Consider the following 6000-nt stretch of genomic DNA (forward strand, 5'->3'; position numbering starts at 1 on the left):
GGTGGCGCATTGATTCCCTTCTACAAGTCCAGGTTCCTGAACCTACATTATAACAGGAAAAATATAAAAATGGACCAAAGACAGGAGAAAAGGGTGGTGGAAAGAGGAGAAGACAAGGCATCCTGTGTTTGAAGCCATAAAAGACACCGTCAAGTTTTGTTTTGCGAGACTAAGAGCGCAATCCTATGGGGATAGACGGCGGAGGCGACTGCCTATTCAATGCAGGGCAGGAGAAACACAGAGGAGATTGTTCCCTCCGCTCTTCTCCTGCCCTGCATTTGCGGCTAGACAGCCGATTTCAGCTGTCTAGCTGTGGGAAGGCAAAGCGGGGGAGGAAATGCAGGTATGACACATAGGATGTGTCATACCTGCATTTCCGCCTTCCCTGCCCTGGAACGCTGCCTGGAACACCCCGTTTTGGCTGCTCTGTGCCCCTCTTCCGAGCGGGGAGCACAGGTCTGTTCCATGCCTCCTGCGAGGCAGCATGGAAGGGGAGGAAAGTCGTTTCCCAGAAAACCATATATCCTATGGCTGTCTAGCCGCTGACTAGCGGCCATAGGATTGCTCCCTAATTGAGTCTGGGACTATGATAGGGCATCAGTGGCCACTGCAGCCAAAGCCGGGGCCCTTTTTTAAACTACACTACAAAGCAAAATACGTTAGGGTGCAATCCTATGTATGTTTAGGAAGAAAAAAGTTGTACAACTCCCAGCATGGGTGGCTGAGGAATGCTGGGAGTTATAGGACATTTTCCCTGTCTAAACATGCATAGGATTGCAGCCTTAAAGACTCAGGGCCAGATCTACCATTATGCAGAGTGAGGCAACGGCCTTGGGGACAGATGGTGGGGGCCAGCAATGGTGGCCTCCTGGCTGTTCCTCCTAACCCCCACCTGTTCCCGTCTTTGGAGGACAGAGCTGTTGTATGTCACACATCCTGTACTGGACCCCCTAAGCTAGCCTGCTTTCTCAGGTTAGGTGGATGTTGCTATCCCGTCGCCAGTGTTGAAGTAGGAATTCAGCTGCTGGTCCAGTTAGCTTCCGAGTGCAAACTGGAGTGGGGGTGGGGGGATCTTGTGCTTTGCCTCAGGCAGCAAAATGCCTTCGGGCAGCGCTGTGAAGGGTATTGGACTTTCCTCTGGATGTACACCTTCACTGTTTTACCCTCTCTGAACAATAGGGAAGCAGCACATTTTCTACCAGGGTCTCCCAACACTGGCTTGTCAGCAGTGCTCATTTCCTGCTTGTCGCATCTGGCATATCTTGGAACGCCTGGATGCCTGCACTAACCACTCGGCAAGTCTGCTTTGGGCAGTTTGTCTTTCTTTCTCCTGAGCTGGCCTTGTTCAAAATTTCCCAGCAGGGCTCAGCAGGTGGCAGCTGACTGTGTATCCCTTCTGTGTTTGCCGCATTGCTGGCTTTTTTGCACACATGGTATCTGCCGAGAGCATGAGATGCGGGAGTGGGGGTTGAGATCGGAGCCTTTGGCAAACGCACAGCTGGCTTTACCTGTGTGGCCATAGGAGGGCAGCACATTCCATGCATGTCAGAGCCTTTTTGCTTTGCAAGATAGAACAGAAACCTTAGACTTACTCCATTTGAGTGTTTGCAGAATCTGCAATGTATTGGGAAGAATGAGTAGAAGAAGTAAGTGTGGCTAGTGAAGTTTGTATACCACTGAGAAACTGACTGGATGCTAAGATGGAGCGGTGGAGTCCAGCAGCTCTCACCTCCACCCCAGACAGCTGCCTGCCTATTGACACAACTATACCCAGAACCAGCAGGACCCCTAGAAATGCAGCCATCCAAGGAATATGCCAATCTCAGGATTCCCATGAGACCATATACTGTAAACCAAGTTCTTTCCTGCCTCCTGCCTGGAACAGTCAGAAGGAAGGAGGCGCCTGGCTGTTTGAGTAGCTGTTCTGGCCTCTGCCAAAGTCGAAACTCTGCTTACATATTTTGGAGAGGCAACAGTGAGTAGAATTAGCAGCCATCTGTTGACCGCCTCTCGTCTTCTCTTCCCCCTCACCCCCTGGGTTGGCAAAATGCATGCATGGACAACATTTGGAGGAGGACACCGTGTACAGGTGTTTATGGCTAATACTAGAAGCCTCTGAGCCAAGACAGGACAGGTGGACTACTTAGTACTAAATGAGAATATAGATATGCCCACTGTATTGGAAACCTAGGGATCAGTGCAATGTGGCTATCCCTGGATACTAACTCTATAGAAAGGAGAGAAGAGCAGTTTGGGAGTGATGTAGCTCTGTACGGCATGCAGTGCAATCTTATGCATGTTTATTCAGAATTAAGTACCACTATGTCAAATGGCGATTTTGCCTAGTTATATGCGCATAGGGTTGCAACCAAAGCAACACCATCTCTAGTATGTATGTATGTATGTATTTATTTATTTATTAAATTTATTAATCGCCCATCTGGCTGGTCACCTAGAAACCTGAAGAGGAAGCAGCAGCAGCAGCTCTGTGGAATTGCTGTGGATGAAAATACAAGTCTCAAGAAGTAATTTGGTACTGGGGCCATGCTATCACCCCTGCCCAAAGTGCTGAGGGTGATCTTGGGAGGGAAAAAGAAATTGGGCAGGAAGCCAAAGAAGGCAGCGCTCTAATCAGGGCTAACTTCAGCTGTCCTTGCATTGACTGGGTAGATGTGTATTTTGGTCAGGAGAAAAGGATACAATCCCTGGACTGTGCCCTAAAACAGCCTTCCCCACCATGGTATGCTAGATGTGGATGATGGGCATTGTAGACAAGCACATCTGGAGGGCACCGGCTTGGGGAAGGCTGCCGAAAGCAGGGACAGCCGCAGTGCTGGGCACTCAGCACTGCTGGCCAGTTGCTGATGGCCTGAGCCCTCAGGAGAGCCCACTGCTGTCCCCAAATCCCAGCTCCTCTGCCTGGGCTACGCACACCTCTTTGGGCCAGGCAGCTGATGGCTTTCTTTTGTCTGGCCTAGGAGCCCAAGGGGCAGGGCTCGCCCTTTTCAATCCCCTCACAATGCCTCTGGGCTGTGACAAATCATCAAAGCAATGCTATCTTGGGACTCAGAGCCACTGTGAAGGAATTAAAGTGGTGGATGCCAGCAAAAGCACATGCCAGGAGACTGGCAGTTTGGGCTGCTGCTGCACCTGCCTCACACCCCCTTTGCTGTAGTGATGGCAATGATGGCCCCAACAATCTCCCCCATGCCACTTCCCCATCCTTTGCCAAAGTAAGGGGATGGGGCTGCCCAGGACCCCACAAAACCAATACTGGCTCTACCTTGAAACGACTAGAGGAGAAGCAGCCTTGGGCTCAATCCTGGGTAGTGCCCAGGTCACCGTACAAGATGCATGATTCAACGGAGTGGGGACAGTGACTGCAGTTCTATCAAATTCAACCTATGTATAAGTGGAAAGTTGCCAAGAAAGCCCCGCAGAATCACCTTTGACTTCAAAAGAACAAACTCCTCAGAAATGTAGGGACTAGTAAAGAGAAGCTGAAAGGGATAGTTAGGAGGTCAAATCTCTCCAGAATGCTCAGAGGTCGCGAACACCACAAGAACAGAAGCACGGCTGGAATGTACACCACAGAATAGGAAAGACACGAGCAGGCTGAAGAAGCAGAGTCAAGGAAGCTGAAGAAGAATTTCCTTCAGAAAATGGAAGCCTTGTGCAGAGGAGGAGGAGCGCAAAGGCCAGGCAGCACAAACCCCTCTGTGGCAAAACGGGTGGAGCTGGACAATAAGGCGATCGGGGGTCGGGGGGGTGGAGAGACACCGAGAGGCCTGCTGGTAAAAGCATGAAGACCAACAGTAAAAGTGTCTTCAAATATATCAGAAGCAGGAAAGCAGGCAGGGAGGTGGTCAGCTCACTGGATTACAAGAGGGATCGGATCGCTAAGGAGAGCCTGGCTGGTGTGGTGCTTAGCCTGCTGGACTACCCCAGGGGAAGCCCAGGCTAACATCCCTGCTCAGCTATGAAGATCCCTGGGTAAACTTCAGCCAGTTATGCTCCTGCTTAGCCTAACCTACCTCACAGGATTGTTGTGTGGGTAAAAGTGTGTGTATTAATAAAATAATACAGGAGGATAGAGAGACTGCAAAAAAGCTGAATGAATAACTTTGTTCTCATGGAGGAAGATGTAGGACAAATAGCCCTGCCTGGACCAGTTCAGGGAGGGACAGAGAATAGTTTTTCCTTCTCTATTACAGTGCTAGGTCATCTAATTAAGTTAATTGGCTGAGAGGAGATAAAGGACAGAGAAAAGAGCCCTTCACACAATGTGCAATTAATTTATGGAATTTTATTGGTGCAGGTTATGGTGGTGATGACCACGAGCTTAGCAGAGGGCTAAATCTTGGTCTGGTGATCCAGGAGAATTTGCCTTACATTCTGAAATTCTGCCCAAGCTTTGGCCCTTGGAGTTGGGAAAGCCAGGCAGCACAGACAGCATTACTGTGGCTAAGCAGACAGCTGTTGGAGGGAGCATTTGTTGGAAGCCAGCCCCTCCCCCCCTCTCAGTGTGTGTGTGTTGCAGCAGGTGGGGCAGCAATTACTGTCCAGATGAGTTTGCACTCCATTTATGGCCTCTGCCTTGCTCCCAGTTCCACAGCTGGCTCTGAAACCAAAGCACAAGAGGGATCCCCAAATTCTAACTCCTGAACGTGGCTATTAAAACAAAAAACAGATGCTGAACTGCACAATGACACAGACAGACAAAGGTTTAGGCGATCTCCTGGGTCACCTCCCACAGTGCCTTTCCCTAAGGACCCCCTTAGAGCTAGGCATTTGGGCCTGGCCGTCTCTCTGAAGAGCCACACTGGCCACTTTTTACAGCGTTGGAGAGCAGTAGCAGTGGCTGCAGTGGCAGGATAAGGGAGATGTGGGAGGGGGGTGGGAGACACGGTGGGGGCAGCAGAGGTGTGTGTGTGCAGTCTGCCTCAGGGGGCAGGAGAGCTTACACCAGCCCTGGAAACATGGGAGAGGGTGGGCCCCTTGGTGGGTACCCAGAAAGGTGTCTGGGGGCACACTGGTGCCCAGGAGCACCGTGTTGCCTACCCCTCCCCTGTGTTATTTTCCCAGCCAAGGATGAGCCCTCTGCTACATTTGTAACTAACCTTGCTGAGAAAAAGTTACCTTAAAGGTAAGCCTGAAGAAAAGCTCTATATAATTTGTGATCTGTATAAATAGAAAGGCTTCAAGTTTTGTGCAGCTTAAAAACCTGCACTCGCAGAGGCTGATCCTGTGGACAATACCAAGTTAACTGTTGTGCCTGGGTTTTTTTTTCTTACCTGGGATTCTGGCTAGTCAAGCTCACATCCCAAATGTATCTGCAATTCTGCTAATATAACAGCCAGTTGGACTATGCCAAAGTTGTTCATATTTTCCAGTTTCCAATTCCTTTGGGGTGGTGCAAAGGTTATTGTGGGGTGCACACATCCAGTTCCTTCTGCTTTTCTACATATTTGGGCTACTCTTGACATGGGGGCATGTTGCTTGACGGTGCCCCCTCTGCACCCCAAGAAAGCATTGGGTTGGATGTGATTCAATGCTGCCTCGTACAGGAGAATCTCCTGGATGTCTGGGTGTATCAGTTGGGATGGCCCAAAGCTTATTGTGGGGTTCCTTATTAGTCATTGCCATGTGGGGTTATCACACATTGATGTGCGTTGTGCAAAAATGATGGTTTTGATTGGAGTGAATGATTGTTTATCTTGGAGGGGACACTCCTTCAATCACAGGGATATATGATTTGGGGTAGCCCAAGGCTAATTTTTGGGTGCAGGGGCATATAAACATTAGGTCCTGCCTTATTTAGTTCACTGTTTGAGCTCTCGTTTCAACTTTTGCACAAATAAGGAACCAGGAACCAACTTTGGCATTGTCAGGCTGGCTGTTCTACTTGCAGAAGTGGGATGTATGGGACATTTGGGAGGTACACTCAGCAGTTGTCAGAGCCTCAGCTAAGAAGAAACAGGCACAACAGTTAACTTTGTA

The sequence above is a fragment of the Heloderma suspectum genome, chromosome 6, assembly GCF_057233095.1.
Source record: "Heloderma suspectum isolate Gila_16-S chromosome 6, 16-S_ref, whole genome shotgun sequence".
Classification (NCBI taxonomy): Eukaryota; Metazoa; Chordata; class Lepidosauria; order Squamata; family Helodermatidae; genus Heloderma; species Heloderma suspectum.